This window comes from Pezoporus wallicus, unplaced genomic scaffold (genome assembly GCF_028554395.1).
Source record: "Pezoporus wallicus isolate ANWC-B61680 ecotype Strahan unplaced genomic scaffold, APGP_CSIRO_Pwel_v1 contig_7344, whole genome shotgun sequence".
NCBI classification, from domain to species: Eukaryota; Metazoa; Chordata; class Aves; order Psittaciformes; family Psittacidae; genus Pezoporus; species Pezoporus wallicus.
In genome coordinates, this window is record NW_026640533.1 from 709,718 (window position 1) to 729,889 (window position 20,172).

At 40.6% G+C, this 20,172-nt stretch overlaps 1 protein-coding gene across 2 annotated transcripts in view; it reads right to left on the reverse strand.

The window, feature by feature from the left end:
* The window catches only part of NRG1 (neuregulin 1), a 458,712-nt gene extending 440,645 nt beyond the window's left edge, over positions 1-18,067 (reverse strand). The window contains exon 1 of one of the 2 annotated variants that reach the window (XM_057419354.1): positions 18,029-18,067. The gene's annotated coding sequence lies outside the window, so the exon portion shown is untranslated. The remainder of the gene's footprint in view (positions 1-18,028) is intronic. The other variant, XM_057419355.1, reaches the window with a different exon arrangement.
* Positions 18,068-20,172: the final 2,105 nt, after the last annotated feature.

A 20,172-nucleotide genomic window follows, 5' to 3' on the forward strand; every position in this document is an offset into this window, starting at 1 on the left:
GTAAGCAAAGGGTTTTTTTTTAAAAAAAGCTGCTTCCCACTAGCTCACAGGGTGAGACCCACACCTTAGAGGAGGTTAAATATAATAAAGAGAGAGTAACTCTTCCTGTGTACCTGTGTCTGTCTGCTTCACAACCTGCAACAGACCAATTATAACCCTGTCTTGGAGCTAGTTGTTGGAGCCATGGTGAAGATCCTTCCCCAGTCTTCAGAGGCACAGTGGAACCAATCCCAATGTCCTTTGTCCAGGGAGAAACATGAATATGAGCTGTTCATCTCCCCTTCTTCCTCAGCTCACAAAGCAGAGAAAGGAACTGCTGGGAATGAGAGTTAAACTGAGACAGTCAGATAAAAGTCCGATTCTAGCACAGTCACATGAGCCTCCCTGTCTAGGTGCCATATCAGGTACAGCTTGATTTGCATCACTGATAACAACTTGAGGCACTTCTTGCCCCTCTGTGAGCAGGGCAATAGGGAAAGCCAAACTCTTCCTAAGTATCCCCACTGAGCTCTTCACTCAATCACCTCCTTCCTTAGCTGAAGCTGCAGAGGCAAGTTGTGCATTTATTACAAATATGCTTCGTGTGCACCACTCCATTCTTCTGCTCTTTTTAGCAGAAGCTGCCAAATAGCAACAAAGGCTTTTGTTTTCTTTTCTTGAGACTTCCTGTTCAATACCAAGTCCAGTCCATCAATGTCATCTCCACTCAGTTGTCTGGAGTTTTGAGAAACAGCAGGCTACATTTGAAGAAGGGAAGCAGGTTAGGATAGTAATCAGTCAGGACCGAACTTCTGTGCTTCCAGGGAAATACCTGGATTAACAACACTATTAATCCAACTCTGACCTTTATGGCAGGAACAGTGGTTAGATGTGTAGCATCCATATTAGTATCCAAAGAGGTCTGCAGGGAAAATGTATTCTAAGTCAACAGACATCTACCTCTCCTATGATTGGTATAAAGCAAGGTTCTTTTCCCTTTATGCTCCTATCAAACAAGGGAAACAAATCTTTGCTAGCAAACTGCTGCTTGTATGTTAACTTCTCTTTCACTTAGGACTTTAGAAGTAGCAGGCAGCAATTAGCTCCGCTCTTTGTTTATTGTCAGTTTAATTTCTCTTGCCAGCTGAAGAATTCTGTGCCAGAAAAATGATGAAACTAGCCCTAGCAGATGAGGAACCTGTGAGTTTAACTGGAGTGTATTCTAGTTTGGCCACAGGCTCTCACACCATCTGTAGAAAACACTCTCTCAGACCCACAGACTAAGAAGGACTACATTAAACAAAGGCCTTTTTGTCTTGAGCCTTTCACTCTAATGAAAAGGAGTTACTTCGAAAACTGTTTATCTTTTGGGATTGCTTTCCCTGATACCAGAATGATTGGTTTTACTGTTGCTAATACTTACAGTGAATTTCAGTCTTGTGAATATTTAACAGAAACAGAATCACAGCATAAATAAAATTACATAGATATATTTAACTTCACTGAAAGTGATTTTCAGCAGGACTTTAGTAGTTGGCATTCCTTGGGGGCTGGGTGGTGATGGTTTCACTACAATATGAGTATGACATAGTTGACCCAGATTTTCACACTGAGCACACTAATATATTGAGCAATTGTGGGACTGAAGCTGTGCTTACAGACTAGTCTAATGAGAAATAGTATTTGTCTACTGTGTGAAAGAGTAGAAACTGGGTGAAGTCAAAGTAGTGAAAGCAATGTCTTGCAGAAAATATTTTAGCTATAATGTCAAAATGTTACCTACTGAATACACAATACTTAGACTCAGAGGGACTCATTCAATTCACAGCTAGTCATTGCTGGAAGTTTGAGGTATATATACAAAAGAAAATAAGAGGATGAACTCAGTAAATCAATTATTCCCAGTGAATTATTTATTTGCCTAAAAAGTTGCTGTAACTTTTGCTGCACAAGGAGGAATTTCAAAGTGATCCCACAAAAGCTTCTTACTAATTCCTCATTGAAGACAGAGCTTGAAGTGAGAAGGGTATAAAGTAACCCTGAGCAGACTGCTTAAGACACTTCAGGTAAAATGCTGACTTAGACAAGTTTTGCCATTGACTTCAGAGTAGTTGTTTCCTTTCCAGCTCAGAGTAATCATAGCTGTCTAATAAACAACTGTCGCTCAGTTATTGCAGGCAAATATGACAATTTTTATACATGCCTTTCCAAAGCCAAAGCTGACAGCTTCACACAGCTGCCTGTGCATATGTACCCTCTGTGTGATGTTAATGGTCTCTGCAGAACATACTTGTGTATTAGGGATCGATCCTGCAGAGCACTGTGTTATGATTCAATAGAGCATTTAAATGCATGCTTACATTTGTGTATCCAAGTTGCCAACATGGAACAAGCGTTTAAGTATTTAGTTGGACCACAGCAAAGAGCCCACTGCTTTGTCTGGCACAACATAACTGGTGAAGCAATGCACTTCTATTAATTTTGAAATAAGTGGAGCAAATTTTTGCAGCATCTTAGGACAAGTAAATGTAATGAGTTGTGTTTGGGATGTTGTTTTTTTTTTAAATCAGAGAACAGGAGTTATTCCAACAGACACTTTAGATGGTGTGCCAAAACACGTAGTAAGGATGATATAAATTGTGAGGTTGAAATACCTGAGGTTGAAATTTAAATTCAAGAGTGTTATTCAGACTTCTCTTCTTAAAAATTACTCTTACATCCTAGTCTGATAGACTGAAGTAGATATCATTCAGTTATAAATAAAAAGAACTAAAAAAAGGTAGTGGTTGTTGTTGCTGTAGTCATTGTTAATCAAATAATAAAGAATTTCTTATAACCACAAACCATGAAGAGAGATGAGGCATCATTTTGTTAGCCCAGCTTAATAAGAACCCAAGTTTTTCCCTTTGCTTTAAAGAAAAAATATCAAAAAAGCTAAAACCAGATTCTTGAAAGCAAAGATATGAAAAGTTCACTGCTTATGGATGGATCATACAGTCCACAGCTGAGATCTATTCTTTCACAGCATTGTTTACACAAAGAAAGCTTTAGCCAACTTACCAAAATACCCTAAGTCATCACGTTTAATATCTTCTTGAAATAATTTACTCCAGAATTGATAGGCCAAATAATACCTAGAGTGAAATAAGGTTGTGGTTCGTGAGTGTTTATTCCTTCTAACTGTACAGAGGCAGCAGCTTTTATAAGCAGAAATAATGCCCTAATCTTAGCAGAAATATCATCTTTCCCTTCTTCTTGTCTTTTGGAGTCTGCTAAACACGGAAGCAGTTTTGACACCTCTCTGCCTTACTGTGACTTCCACAAATTTTACTCTGTTTGCTTAAATGCATCAGGTGTTGTGTTTATGGGATCACACTGAATTTCAGCTTTTCTTTTAATGAAAATATCTTTAAAACGATCATAAAAACATAGTATAGGGAAGTTCAAAAGTAGAAGAGGGCTACAAATAAATATTTTTTTACTGAGTCGGAAAATTGAGTTTTGATTCCTAAGAACTAACTCACAGTCTTTGAACATCTGTGGCTGAGATATGTGTCAAACAGAAGAACTGCATTTGCCTAAGGAAGCTTATGAGTAGTGTCTTCAGCATGAAACCCAACACAAAGCATATCATGTGGTTTAACAGTCGTCATCACAGATGACTCGGAGACCAGGAAATGTGTCTGCAAGCACAGTGCTAGAAGCTCTGGTCTGTTCATGTAGCTTTTCCAGAAAAGAGACCTAAGCTGGGCTCTCCTTCCTTCTCATACACTTTTAGGGATTGGGAAGTTGCTCAGATTTTGATGCAGTGATTTAAAATGTTGCCATCCTTATGCATTCATTTTCTTTTCTACAAGGATTAGCAAAAATTGTGTGTCTCACTCGCAGCATGTTAGAGATGAAAGCTAGTGAAGAAGAGTTATTCATACAGGTGTCTGTGAAATTCCTCCCCTGCGCAGCATCTTAACAATACAACATCGTTGTCCAAAGGCTAGCCAAGTATTTTGCAGTAATCAAATTCTAATGTGACAGAAAATTACTCCATACTCTGCAGATCAGTGTTGTTCACAGTTTGCTTTATGATTAGGATGTATGCTGTGAAGAGCAGTGCTGAAAGCAGCTTATTACTCCTGAGTTCACAAGAAATCTTCCTTGGTCCTATAAAAAAAACAGTTATCACATTATCAGAAGTGCTATTGACTGTAACTGTAATAACTTGTCTTTCATATGTAGACATTTCTCATTTTTAGGACAGTCTTACAACATGATAAAAAAATAATTTGCTTCCTTCTTATTGTATACTTCAAAGGCTTCTCTGGAAAATGCAGGGACATTTGCTTGCCAGAAGTTTGCTTTTCATTAACTGAGTGGCATTGAGTTGTACCTTTAACAACCAAGCTATGAATTACAGCCTGAATTGAAGTGGCTCCAAACCAAACGAATAATCTTAAGAGAATGCCCACAGGGATGCAGCAACTGCTGAGGAAAAGATCTAGCCATTGCTGTTTATGGTATTCTGCTATGTTGTAACCAAATTTCAAAAAAGAGCAAATTACTAGAACCAAAAAGAAGAGGGAAAAATAGGCTGTATTAAAACACCATGTTAAGATACTTACAGCAGGGGAATTATATAAATTAACAATGCATTAATCATCTATAGGTATTTGCAGCAGAAAAACCTAGTTGCCATGGAAGACGCTGATGGTGTTCAAAGCTAAGGAAGTGAGAGTCTGACAGCGTAGGTTTATCTTCATTAGAGTTACTGGTGGTCAAAGGATACATCAGAGCTGAGACAGGCCTGATCTATCACCTCTTTATTATTTATAAACCATACTTGCTATTGCTGCTATTAAGGCCTAGATGACACAACACATTTCTTGAACAGACAATATTAAAGAGCTCAGATTCACAGAGCTGAAAATTTACCAGGAAAAAAAGCAATGCTCTTAGGAGAAATAAAATTCAAAAGATTTCTCTGTACTGATGCTAATAACTTGTATTTCAAGGCTGCAACAGTGGCTCTGACCATGAACAAACCATTGCAAAGGAAAGGAATTTGCAGGAAGCTTCTTTTCATATCTGTGTTTTCTTCATTATTTTCCCACTCAAGTGGGATGCTTTTGACCCATTCCCCTGAATAGGACTAATCATCAGGACAATTAAAGCATGAGACTTCTTCCCAAAAAAAAGACTCTGATAGGTTTTGTTCATTTAGCAATGGGATTCTAACATACCTGGTGTGCTCATCTAAGAATCAGGTGTTTCTTGTTTTGCCACTTTACCACAGACAGTCACACTTATATTTTCAGTGGGAACACATGCCATTTTGGTTTATAAGCCCTGCCAAAAGTAATTAGACCCCCTTCCTTAAGGGTCAGCCATACAGAGCTAGTGCCCATATGATATTGCCAAAGGTGCTCATCTGTGGATGCTCCAGCAAGTTTCACTATAAAAATCAAGTCATTCAGCAAAGAGAAGACTCAGTGTTAGTGGCTCAGTTACTTCTCAAATATAAGCGATACCATCCCTCATGTGCTACCAAGCACACCAGAAAAACAGCAAACTGGCTGAGGTGTAGTAAAGCAAGGGAGCTGCTCCGGGGAGGTGAAGGTGGAGATTGCTGAAAATGACTAGCCGACAGCACTGCAGATCAAGAAGCCACAACAGTACCGGAAAGATATGTTAGTTTCCTAGACTCTCTGGTCCTCACAATTACAGATGGATGTTCCTCCCTGGTACTTTAGCTACCCTGGCAGCACTATGACATTTTGTCAAACATGAAGCTACAAGTCACCCTTGGAACTGAGAGTAAATTCACAGGTAGGGCAGTCAGGGCCTAGTTCAGAGCCTTTTTCCTGCCACAACGATTTATGTCAGTATAATGTTCCTTAACATTATAGCCAAGCACTTCAGAAAGACAAATGAAAGCAATGCTGTTAGTTCCCCTCTTCTAAACAGTACTAACTGACCTGTCCAGGAGAACAGGAGGAGGTTGCAGTGCAGTGAAGTGCAATGGCATATGCTGAGTTCCCAGTTATCTGGCTTTAACAGCTGGGCAACACTGGTGCACAGCAGGTTTTCTTTTTTTCCCAGGAACTTCCTGTCTGTTCTCCTTTGCCTTGATCACTAACATCCTTTTCAAGTATTTTCTGTCACAAGACCATTAAGAAATAATGAAGTGAGGTCCTGAACAGCATCAGCCAGCTTTTTCAGTACCCTACAATGAAGCCCACCAGGCCCCTTAGATTTATATGCATCCAGTTGAAGCAGGAAGTCTTGAACAAGTTCAAAGTCAGCGGGGAGTATATCATCCCTCCAGTCACGGTCTTCCAACACAGGGCTCCATCAGTCCCAGAGCCCATCATCGGCCACTGAAGACAGAGGCAAAAGGGGCATACATCTCTGTTTTGTCTATGCCCCTGTTTGTGAGGTAATAAACCTCCTCGAGCAATGGACCATTTACGTCTGATACTCCTTTTGCTATTAACATATTTTTTAAAGCCCTTTTAGTTGTCCTTTACAGTGCTGGCCAGCTTGAATCAAGCTCTGGTGCATGATTTTTCTCCCTACAGTGGCAAACAGCATTTAGTCTTAAGACCTGCACAGACAGCCCTTAGGCTTTGTCCAAGAGATCTCAGGGTGTATAATAATTGGTGGAGAATCAGAGAGTGTAAAAAGTCTCACTTTTAAATCTTCAAGTTATATCTCCCTCTAGTAGAAAGTGACTGTATCATCTTTAGCTTATTGTAGTAGAGATACTAGACTAAACACTTTGTAACTCTTGTTTCCACTTGGGGTTTCTAGCTCTTCTCTGAAATCTCTCCTATTGTCCAATTTTCTGGTGTTCATACAAAAACTATATATGTGAAAGATGAAACTCCATGATGTTTATATATAAGGAGCACCAACATAACAGCAGATTTTCAAAATAACGTCCTTTTAGTTCCTGCACCAGAGCAGGCTCTAGTGCTTTGACAGTATTCACAACCTGTGATTTCTTTCCATAGATGCTGTTGCCAGACTACTGCAAATCCTGCTTTTCTCTCAAGGGTATAGACCTTGTTTCAAAAGCTATGAATTGAAGCTGATTGTATAAAAATGCATACTGTTGCAACCAACCTACAAAGAGATTAAAGCCATGCTTACCAATAATCTCTTCCTGTTCTTAACAATCTGCAATGTCTTTGTGGTTTCTTCCAGATGACTCTTCCAGAATACCAAGCCAATAAACAGCTTCTGTCATATTCTACAAAGCCTGGCATCTGACTGCATGTTAACTTCTAAAATACTTTGATCTTAAATCTTCTGTTTCACAGTATGTAAATAGAAACTGCATCAATACAAAAATAAAAATTAATACTGTTCACCTTCAAACCAAATGAGATTCTCATCAACATCTCCAGTATGATCTCTATGTGCAAACTGCCTGGATACACTTTGGCCTTTTTTCTCTCAATTTGAAACTGAACTGTCAAAGATGTTAAAAGGCAAGAAGACTAACGTACCTGTACGTGCAACTCTGACTTAAGCTGACACGGATGAGGGTTCCATATTGCAAACAGCCATGATTCAGGTTTCATTTTAACAATGATAGCGTTGTGTAAATGTTCTCCACTCCAAATTCACCCACTAATGTGACCTTAGAGTGAATGGTGAACGAAATGCCAATGACAAGTAAACATACAAATCTCCATCACCAAAGCAACTTCAAAAAAACAGAGTCTGTGCTGGGGAGCATGAAGACCAACAGACCATAGCCTGTCCACTTTCAGGGACAATGCAGGCTTCAGCTTACTAAATCAAAAGGCCTTTCTAACCTATATTTGAGGAAAGAAATGTAAGGCACTACACTAAAGCAGGCATTATCTGTGAAGCACAAAGAACAAACTAAGGTATTTCATTATTCTTAAGAAAAAGACCAAAACTATAGATCTATAAGAGAATAAAAGCCTAACACAAAATATAAGAAAGGAAACTTGAATACATTTCAGGCAAATGGACCTAAAATCAATTTGAAAATTTCAAGCTGAAAGAAACAGGCAAAAAAGTGCAGTATTGGCCTTGAGTTACAGATAAATTGTCCTATATATATATATATATATAAAGAGAAACTGAGCTCCCCAACCATCTGCCTACATAGCACCAGTTCTAGTTATCAATCAGTATTATTCCTCTTCATAAATAAAAGCTCTAAATCAGTTTCTTCTACTTCTGCATGTCAGTGTTCTGGGAAATGCATCGTATTTAATAAAACTGGTATTAATTGTGTATGTTTTGCATATGTTAAATAACATGGGGCTGCTAAAGCATTTTTCCATGCAATATTCTGCATAGTCCTCTGTATGATACATGGGTTGTTGTACTTATCTGCTAGCCAGGCATTATATGGCATTTGGGAAAATAAAGTACCACAAATTTTGCAACAAATATTGGAAATAAAAAATTGTTTAAAGCTTCAGTGTTTTATCATTGAAAAAAATATGAAAAAAAATCTGAAAAGAAATGTGCCTCTATATATGGGAACATGATCCTTTCTGCCAATGGAAGTGAAAAATAGTGGAGATATATCATAATGTTAAATTCAGTTGCCATTAAACCGCTACAGCAGATTAATTTGCTGAGAGAAATTGTAAAGATAGAAAGCTTTAATTAAGAGATACAAAAGGTGGTCACACATTGAAGCATGATCAGGAGACCCTTTTTAGCATCCAGAGTAATGTCTAAAAGTTAGATAGGTTAATTTCAAAGAGATTTATGAAAGCAGTACTACAATACAGCAGTCAACAGTTATTCTGCATTATGAATGTAAATAATGAACTTCTTGAGAGATGCAGAAATAGCAAACGGCTCTGAACAATAGAGGAAGTTTATAAAAAAAGCATTGTCCTTTTATCAGTATCTTTTATTTTATAGATGTCTACTGTAAGTAAATCTTACAGTGTCAGTTAAAGAAGCAATGGCAACTCTGAGGTATGGAAGAAACTTCTTCTGAACTCCCAGTAACAATGAGATTAAAAGATGATGCCAGATTTTTTTATCTGAGGTCTCCTGAGATCCAGAGTTAGGAAAGCAGGTATGGCTAAAAGAGAATTAGACTATGAATAAAGCTTTCCATACATATTTAAATATTGAAATCTAATTGGATATAATTAGAAGCATTAGCTTTCAAAATCGCTACTGCAAATCACCAGCAGGAGCAAAAGTATTGATCTTGCCTGCACCTGCTAAGAGATTCTTCATCATTCCATGTCTGACAACATTTTCAGAAGCAAGAACAAAATTAGCCTCCTAGAACAGGAATTACACGTAAAAAGAGGTCAGAATTGAAGACATAAAGCATGGCCAGTTACAGTTAAAAATGCGAATAAGGTTTAAATTTAATTTCCATTTGTAAATGGACCACTTCTATTCCCTTGGCTCCCCTGCTAGTCATCTTTTGAAGACATCTCTGAATATGAGCCTAACTGAATGTTTCTTTTGACCTTCATAACTTGTCAATAAATTAAGACATTTTCACAGAACATCCTGTCCTGCCAAAAGAAAATCCCAAGCAAATTAAAGGATTGAAAATCTGGCTCCAAGCCAGAGACAAAATACTCATTTACCACGACTAGACAAAAACTCAGTCCAGCTGAACAGAGCTACTCAACTGCACAGCATCCATCAAGCCACAGCATGCTTTTTCTATGTATCAGAAAGAAGTGCTAAGATACCCTTTTTGTTTTATATGGTTTCTGGTGTTACCGAAGGTATATCCACTATTGCTGAGGGGTAGGGAAGTGGTTTGCATCTCCTAAAAGGGCCTCCATGACACAGCAACTCTTACTGAAGAAGAAAGAGTGTCACAAGTCCAGTACCAGTTACTCACCAGAAACATACATGAATAGTACACTGCATTGTAGCAATCAATTATCTGAAAGTTAAGATGCTTATAATAACTTTATGTTGTAGAGCCAGTAGACCTGCAGACCACTGCATTTCATTTCTTTCCTTTAGCAAAAAACAGGTAGATTTTCAAAGACAACTGCAAATCACTCACCCTATTTCTCCTACAACTTCCTAACATGAAAATGGATGAACTAAAGAGATTCAAATGTCCATAAAGTCATACCCATTCAGAAGGTTTGAAGTTTGCAGCAAAAATGTTTGGAAAGAATACCTGGAAAAGCTACTATTTTGTTCTTTGTTGTGTGTTTAGGATCAACCTTTGTTCTCAACTGTTGACATTTCTGTCACAATTTAAGCGTACTTAAATTCAGTTTCAGAATCTTTTGAAATATGCATTTACCAGCTTGATACAAGTGCCTTATCTTCAGCAAAAGATACAGTCATCTCTTGGAAGGGTATTACTTTTCTTACCTAATTGTAGTTTTGGGGAAAAAAAAATAAATTAGTCACCTGAGAGTTTAGAACATCAACAACAAACATCTGGAAAATACTCCCTCAATAAAATTTATCATGTTTTATTTTGTTTTGTTTTGGTTTAGATTCAAGTTGGTCATCAACCACAGTAATTTCACCATATATTCATTTCCACTACAATCTTCAGCTCACTGTTGATAAGAAGGTATCACACACCTACTAAAGAAAATTTTCATTTCATTAATATTACTTTATTAAAGCATAATTGCTCTTTAAAAAGATGCATATTGAAATGTGCATGAAGAGGGCAAAAGAATCTAGTTTAAAATTGAATGCAAAAGTGTTGCCTATTAGAGTACACACACATACTGAAACTCAGCTATGCAATTTGCCAGATGTCAAGGGAGAAATATTATTTCAGAATATTCACTGAAAAATCCCAGATAGCTTTCCAATGCAATTTATGCTGGACTATAACAATAGCTTCAGGGACTGCTGTTGTGTCATTGGAAGTCAATGAAAGTTTTGCCACTGACTTGACTACAGAAACACACTCTGATGTAAATCAGAATTTGGATACTTTCAGTAACCTATCAGATAACTAATTTTGTCCAAAATGTGTAGGATCAACTTGCTCATAGTGCTTTACATTTCTGAGATAACACAGTCAATGTATCTAAAAGAAAATATCAGTTTAAATGTCCCAAACGACACGTAGGGCTTGAGAAAACATGTAGATAAGAAGACAAAAAAAAAGGCAGGAGCCCTCTCTGCTTAAGCATGCATGACCTGCAAGGGGACCACTGGCAACAACCAGCTGTCATAAATAAACAAATGCCCAGCACTCATAAACTTTTGCTCTTGGCCAATGATGCACAGAGAATGAATCCTGCTGAAGGCCTCCAAGAGCCCTGCCCCACTGCCGACTGAAACAGCTGTGGCAAAGTTTTTCATTTCAGCACTGCAGATCAAACAACAGGCACTGCAGTGTTAATCTCCATCATCTCCAGGAAAGCATTTGTTGAAAACTTGCAAGAATATGATACTGCTATTATTCTCCCACCAACAGCAGAAATAAAACTCATCATCACATTGTGAAACAATACCCGTTCAACAGCACAATCCTCCTCTATACAGCTTATTCTCCCCCAACTCAAAACCACTGCCAAACAGTGGCAATAATGCAGAAAGAGGCCTAAACGGAGAGCAGAAACTACAGATGCTTCACTTTCATACACAAAGTGGAAGAAGCCACCCAGCTCTAGGATGAAGGAAGCAACATGCACCAGTAAGATAACCTACACAAACCACAAGCTTTAGTTTGTACCAATTGTTTGTCCCCAGAATATGCAGTGTTGTATTCTTAAGCACCAATGCACTGCACTTCAAAATAACTATGAAACAGATCACTATAAACATTAATGTTGTTTTTAAAAAACAATACTGAAAAATCTAACTACCAGTTGATTCTGAGAAAATGTGCTTGATGGCAAATAATGTTCATGAATGGAAGAAAGGGAGAATGTATTTGCTGCCTGGGGTTGATATGTTTCCCATAGTTAAACCTCTTCCAATATAAGAGTACAATAGAACTGACTGTTCTCTGTCAGCCTTGACAGTGAACTGGCAAACATGAAAGCTGAGAAGAAAGAAGAATGCAGTTACCATGTATGTGGCCTGCCCTCACAAGAAACACTGAATGTTTTGGACAGCTGTACCAAAACCTAATTGAGTTCCTATTCACCTGTTATGAATCAGATTCCCTGCCTCTGCTCAGCTCTCAAAAGCTCTTTCACACAAAGAAAGTGCGAACAGATCACTGCTAAAAAACTGACAACTGCTCTTGTCAGAAAGCAGGTGGAGTATAAATTAATTTTGACTGTTGTTGTAAAAGAATAGATAGCATGATGAGAAAAAGATGCAGTACTCTGTAGAGATTAGGGTTTTTTGAATGCTCCTTTTTAAATAGCTGTGTTGAAAAATCAGTATTATGGAAATATTTTCAGAATATCATAGAAAACATATGAACTAATTTACACTGCGGATTTCAGTATTTCATTTTGCCAGGAATTTAGCTTTGCTAAATGCCTGAAAGTCCTAGTGTATGCAGAAAAGCAGGCATGTCTTTGTCAGAGTTTGACATTTTCAGATGTTCCTTATGTGTCCCCTGAAGTTGCTGCTTCTCCCCTGCAAGTGAGAAAATCCCTTTGAAACACAGAGCATAGCAACACACAGATTCAGTATTTCCCAGATTTCTTCTGACTCACCTGGTGATGATCTTCTGCATAGACAAGCATGATGTGGAGCTGACAGCTTGTATATTTTCAGCTTTCCCTTTTATTTCCCCAGAGCATGCATACGTTTTTCAAGATAGCACAAAAAAGTTTTTCTGAGTCATAAATAGCTACTCAGAGACCTTAGCTTGGATGCTGGTTTCAGAGCAATTTGTGGTATCAGTTGCTATGTTTTTTTCAATAACTACAGGGCCATCAAAATCAGAGCTAGCTATGAAGCAGTAAGGTTTTCTGTCTGCCCTCAGAACAAACTGGAATATTTAGTTAACAGTCTCATTTTGAATCTAAACTTTGTTAAGTCAGGATAGACTTTACAATAATTGAACATCTGTAGCTTTACTCAAAACTTGGTGAAGACGTACATCATGTAAGCGTGCTTAAAATGTTCATTAGTGAGGTCATGCACTAATGAGCACTCATGCTCATGCTAAATTAAGCATAAAGCTTCAGGGAAGATGCCAGAGACTATTTGTCTATACAACAGATTTGTGTTCCACAGTGAGCTCTATCCATCAACAAACTGATACACCAGTTTCATGAACTATTTTAAGAATGAAAGTGCTGGTGTGCATGAGTCACATTTTATTAAGGTAATGACCGTGATGCATTCTATTTAGATATGCATCTCTCTGCTGAAGATGATCTTGGCATAAAAGCAGCAATATACCTAATCTATTTCAGAGCATTACACAATCATAGAAGAGATGTCTATTTGTGGACAAAAAAATGCTCACAATCAAATAAATAATCACAACTGCTACCAGAACGCAATTAAAACACATTACTAATAAGCACTAAAGTGCAGTTCTTGTGCAAACTATAGATGTGAACATGCCTATATATATAAATGATAGGAATGGCTTCCAGGTTGCCACGAAATAATTATGTAATCCATGGTTTCTTTCACCTGCAAAGACTTAAATCAACCATTTCGTATTTAGATGTGTAAGGAACTGCATTTTGCAGAGCAGACATTTTAATGTGATTAATCACTGATACTATTTTGGAGGAAAGCTATCTATACACACAATTGTTGCTGCTGCTGGCAACACACATGGAAGCACCTGGGCAGTGAGACTGGCACATGAGAAAAACTGAGGCAAGTCTTGCTCACTCTTCTTGCACAAGTCATCGAGTCGAAACATTGAATGTAGAAGCGTTTCTGTATGTGTGTGTGCATGGAGAAGAGAAGGTCATGCAACCTTGTTATTCCTAGCAATAACAAGGAATTCCTAGTAAATTGAAACAGTAGTAAATTAAGGTGGGTGGGTGTGAGGTGGGGGAAAGTTGCACCCTCATGTCTCTTTCACAGCATAGACTCTACAGGCACCAAAGGCAAAAACAAACCTCCCATCTTCTTCAAGGGCACAGCACCCGGCCCTAGGCAAACAGAACAGGTCAGTTCTGTGCTTTGACAGAGCCCTTCAGTGCCTCAAAAATTTGTCTGTTAGGGTGAGTCTTTCTGTCTTCAAAAAGAATGATCAACGGACAGACTGGGAAGGCTGCAAAATACAGCCTGCAGAAGCCTAGAAACCCTTTCCTCTGACTTGGCAGACAGAGCTAGTGACAGGCAACTAAATCCCTGCAAGCAAAATGAAAAAAAGAGAAAAACCCCACCATTCAAGCAGATGTTGAGGCAGAAACATGGATGAAGTCCCAAAAGGGTCACCCAGGCAGGGTGCTCAATTAGGATCAACATCCAGGCGTTCAGCAGTGTGCTTATCCCAACAAGAAGTACTGCCCAAAAAACACAAAGAAATTGTTTCAGAGATTCCTAACTGGTGTGGATTGCTTTCAGATTACAAATCCTGAACCCTTCTGTAAACATGGAAAATTAACAGAGCATTCTGAAGAGATATGTCATGCCTTCACATCGCATATGCCTGCTTCACATGGACAGGTTTCATATAACTATATATATTGAACACATACAAATATATAAAATCTATTCCCACTTCTATCATAGGATAAACATAGAATTTATACAACTTCAAATAAGTATATATGAGAATGAAAGAGAAATGCATTCAGCATATACAGCTTTGATTCAAGTAAGCATACAGAGCACATGAATTCTAAATATGTATTTCCAGATCATGGCACATCTTTTCTTTTAAAGAGATATTTTAATCAGTCTTAACCCCAAACTGATGTTTATAGATAAAACCATTTAAAATGAACTATTGATGGAGTTTATTTTCAGTACTGCTGGGAACTACTACAAACCATAAGACCTAAGGAGACTTGAGTATTTAAAGGAGTTTTCAAGTTTGCTCTTTTCCCTGAATTTCGGTGCAGTTCTGAAAGCGACAGTGAAATCATATCGCTATTCAGAGTAAGCTGACATCATGCTTAAAGTTTAGATTAAGCTTTCTTATTTCATCCCTGTTCACTTGATCACAAACATCTGTATGTACGGAAAAATGTGACTCTTTAGACAGGGCTGTTAAGCACACCAAAATGATTTAGCACACGCAGCCAGGGGCTGGATTGCCACAGAGAAGGCCTATAACATCCCCCAGAACTGCCTGTGTGCAAGCTACTGAATAAAGACAAAAATAGACTCCTTGGTGCAGGCAAACAGCAAGTCAACTATTTTTAACTTGGGTCTTCAAGTACATTTTTAAGTTGCTTACATTTAGAAGCAATCCCTTAAGCATCTACAGGCAGTTTGACTCGATGAATAGGCATGAAAAATACTTTTCACACATTCTGCATACTACATGCATACTATATAAAAATAAAATTTAATTTCTCATTAGATTAAGTGGATTTCTGGCAGTCTGGCAGTTACCTTTAAACAAATTTTTGTTAGTACAGACATATTTTTGCCAAACAAATTTGTGCCTACATAAATACAATAAAGCTGTTACAAGTCTCATGATATTGCTTTCTTGGCAATCTCAAGAATGAAAAACCACTTGAAGTGCCTGCCTGTGGTCAGCACACACAATGCACCCACACCCTGGCTTGACAACTGGTAACATCTTCAACTGTGTAAGGGAACAGGCACCTATAAAACCAGCATCCGTGACTGCAAAGCTGACGCATTCAAATACACAGCTACTTAACTCATGCCTGTTATAACTGCTACTTGAGGAGTAAAACACATTGCAAGAGGGGATGGGGTACTTATAATAAGAATGTCTGGGCTGCACAGCAAGCATGAATGAACAAGTATACAACTGTTCATTATATAAGAGGAGCTTACTTCTGTCCGTGGTGGCCAAGTGCTCTCCTGACCCTTCAGCAGCTGCTACATGGGAAGCATTTTACAGCTCTGCAGAATTTGTGGGAGGACAAGGGGTCCAGCCTGAGCCACAAGTAGCCTTAGCGTGACTGCCCCACTTTGTTTTCTACACAGAGGTGAGAAAAGAGCTGAATACCAAAAGACAATCTCTGTTGTGGTTTTGTCTCCCATTCAATCTGTTTCTGTGGTTTTCTACATAGATGTTGTATATTTCTTTTCAATAGCCACATGAGCATTTGAGCATGAAGCCCCTAGGATTATTTGCATGATTAGTCATGCCAGCAGAATACATACAAACCTAAGTCTTCATGAATGACAGCTCTGCCTTCAAAACATTGGAGAAAATTTATGTCTACAGTGAGGTCTGTTCAAAGCTAGCAGAGCTCTTACACGAGCAAACAGGGAAGGAAAAGTTATAAATATGAGGCAGCTCATGACTTTCTTGAATTGTGCTTTTTCTCCCTCACATTTTGAACAGAAAAACCCAACATCTCAGTGGGCACAGAAGCAATATCTTCTTCAAAATTAACTCAAGAAAAATGACCTATTCTGATCTTAGAAGCAAATTTATAAATTGGACTAGTGTCATTAATCAGAAAAGCAGGAGCCAAAGCCAACAAGCATAAGATATGACTTACAAGCTGGGACACACCAGAAAGTGAAACACAGATCTCAGTGACCCTCAAATGAGTTTGGGTATGCATTAAAATGAGTCTAGATTTTTACCAGCTGTGACTGCCCTGAAACTCAAAATCTTCAGAGTCCCATTTAGACAGGTTTGGATAACTGTGCCAGCTTTTATTCTGTAAGCAGAATCTTCACCTTTAGAGATACACTTTGCCAGCTTCTGTGCAGTGAGGAAATGTCCTTGCCCATGGCTAACCTGCCTGATTATACAATAGCCTCATGATCATACAGTTTAACTCCTCTCAGCCTTTGTTTGGTAATGTCTGATCAGTCTTTGTTTGGTACTGATCACCATTCAAACAGGCAGATTCTTTTTATCTTCAAAATAAATTAAAAATTTCTTTCAAGTGCCACACATTTACAGCAAAATGATTGCAGCGTTCAGTTCCCACTAAGTGAAAGTGAGACTCGAGAGGCTAAGACCTGTAGATAACTGGGTGCAAAAGCATGACTTCTTCACACCTACATGCAAAACACACACACAGGGTTTTTTTAAAGATTCAAATATGGAAGCGATACCAAAAATGCAACTGTACAGTTCACTGTTTATGAAAATAAAGACTTTTTTTTTTTATAAGAAATGCTGTAGAATAACGAAGGAGGTCAATGTTTAGCTGCTGCAGGAAAGTGAAGCTAAACATTGGCTGCAAGAAGGAAAGGCTTGTGAATAGTTACTGCTTCTTCAACATTCAGAGAAGTTTCCACTTTATGAAATGTATGCATTCATAGAAGTAAGGTTGCATTGTTTCTAACAATAAGCGTTAGTCGCAATGTGAATCGAGAATAAGAAAATGTAAGAATAATGAAGCTAAGTTTCAGCTGACCTCAAATAAATTTAAGCTAATACATGGCAAAAACAGAGTCTACGTTTTCATTTGCAAAACTGCGGGGTGAGACGAAGCTACTTTATCTTGTCTATTGCAAGCAGATGTTGAGCAGATATTGTCTAGAAATGTAAACTGAAAACCCCAGCCAGTTCTGGACGGCTATCCGGAGTTGTGTTTGTGTCACCCTGTGTTCTAGCTACTCATGGTCTCATCTGCTGGCTGCTTTCTGCGATGACCGGATCACAAACCCTGCGGGTGGACTGAGCAAGGTTCGGCCAAGTATTTTCACCCCGACGTCAGCGGCTATCCTGCTCCAGCCGAGACAATACCGGTACAACCCTGCAAGGAGGAAGCCGGGGCACAAAAACCTCCTCCCGTGCTTTCAGAACCGCCGCGGATCTGCCGCGCCCGCCGCCTCTGCTGTCGCGTTCAGCACCACGGACAGCGCCCCGCTGGGTACGTGGGGGCATCGGCTTTCGCGGGGCACCCGCGGGGGCCGCGACCCACCGCCCCGGGACCGGCAGACACGGTCTGCCGGCGGGCGGCACAACATGGGCACAGGCACGGGCACGGGCACAGACACAGGCACACACCACACGCACACACACCGCGGCGTCGCCGTCACTCACCACATCCCCCGCAGGGCTCCCCGACGCCGCCGCCGCCGCCGCCCGCCGCCCCGGGCGCCGCGGACGCCCCCCGCAGCGAGGCGGCGGTGGCGCCGGGCGGCCGCGGCTCCATGCGGAGGGCAGCGGCGGCGGCTTGCCTCCCCCCGGCCGCCCCGCGGAAGCCGCCGCCGCCGCCGCGCAGAGCCGAAACGGGAGGGCGGGGAACCACGGCCGCATGGTGCTGCCCGCCGCCCCGCCCGCCGCCAGCCCCCTGCGCACCGCCCCGCCCCTCGGGCCCGCCCTCCCGGGCAGACAGACCACCGAGCCCGGGCAGCCGGGGCCATCCGACGACTGGCTGACGCAGGCGGCCCTGGCCCTCCCGGCCCACAGCGGCGGTGTCAGGGTACGACTGGATAAAAAAAAAACCCAGTACCAGACCCTGTTTAAGTTCGTGACCCCAAGAGTGAACTAAAGACGAGGTCAAGTACCATAATCGGACAGTTTGTTTATTACAAATTACAGAAAGACAGTTATTGTAAAAAAGGGAAGTTACTGTATTAAAAAGCATAGCGATAGGACAGATTGGAAAAGAAGGTGGAAAATGAAGCAAGACTTCAGGGTGCAGAGAGAGAGAGAGAGAGAGTGAGTCACCACCGTGCATCTACTTTGTCCCGGCGATCCGTTGTCGTCGTCATTGCTGGGAGTTCTTCAGGGTTCGTAGTCGGTATCGGATCAGAGTGTTCCCCAACAGTCTGTCGGAGGTGGGTGTCCTCGTGGAGGTGTCCTTCTAGAGTCCCTTGAAGGTACCCCATGGAGTGTGTCTCCTGGAGTTGCCCTCATGGCGATGTCTCATGGAGGGTGTCCCTTAGGGTCCGTAGTAGCCATCAGTGGAGAGTGTCCTCATGGAAGTGTCCTTCTGGCCATGGCTCCCTGGCGATGTCTCTCTTGGTGATGTGTCTCTTGGTGATTACCTTTTCCCCTTTTGTAAAGACTTGGGGGGGTACCTCTGCTCTTCATGTCATGTACTACACGTTCCTGGTGGACCAGTTTTCCTGGTCTTGCAGCCAGCTCTTTGACACACAGAGGTGCTCCAGCAATTCTGGGGACAATAGCTCACACCAATCCTCAAAGTAAAGGACTGAAGAGTCTCAGCTCTTCCCCACTCATCCCTCAGGCAATGGATGGTGGAGTCCCAGTTCAGCTCCTCACACCCTTCTCCCAGGCAATGGATATTGGAGTCTTATATCAATTCCTCCAACCCATCTCTGAGACAAAAGATAGGGGGATTTCCATCTCAGCTTCTCAGACCAATATTTGAGACAATGGACAGTGGAGTCTGATTTCAGATCAGTCTCTCACAGTCTGTGAGCAGGGATCTCGTCCCTTCGTCAGATATTCTGTTTCGTTCCCGTGAGTTCACCCTCTTCCATTGCCTGCCACACACATTTCATGCTCTTTTTGTAAATCAAAGTGGGTAGCGTTGCTCATGGGTGGCCTGCAAGAACTGGAGGTAGTTCACATGCTTCCTAACAAGTTCTTTACTAAGAACCTCCCTGCTGAGCCTGCACTGTGCTTGCTTAATTGGAGTATAGACTTGAGCAAGTCTCTTGTATCCCCAGTCACTTCTGCATGAAGCACGCATAGGGTGAGACCTCCAGCCCCTGAACAGCGTCTAGTGTAAGGGGGCATAGTAGGCAAACAATCTAAAAGCACAGACAGAAAGATTCTGTCTTGGAAGAGCTCACAGAAGAACCCAGATTTCTCACTTTTAAATGACACTCCCCCACCCCCCACTCCTGTCTACTGGTTGATAGATTCCTCCTTACTTCACAGTTGGGCCAACCTGATACGTTAGCTGTTTTCTCTGGCCCATGTCCAGTCAAGCTGGAAGCTGCTCAAGAGTGGATAACCTGAAGCCTTGCTCAATGCTCCTGCTTAGGTACTGGGCGCACTCACAGGGAAGAAAGATATCTTCCAATCTCCTGTGAGTGCTCTAGATTTTAATGAGTATCTTCTGCCTTATATGCTCCTTCAAGAAGAGTCAGTCTCTGTTATCTCAGTGCCCTTCTGTGAAGGACCTGATGACAGCCAGAAGAGCTCTTTTTCACTAAGTGCTTTCACCTTTCCCAAGCTGAACAGAAGCACTTTTTTCTGCTCTTCTGCTA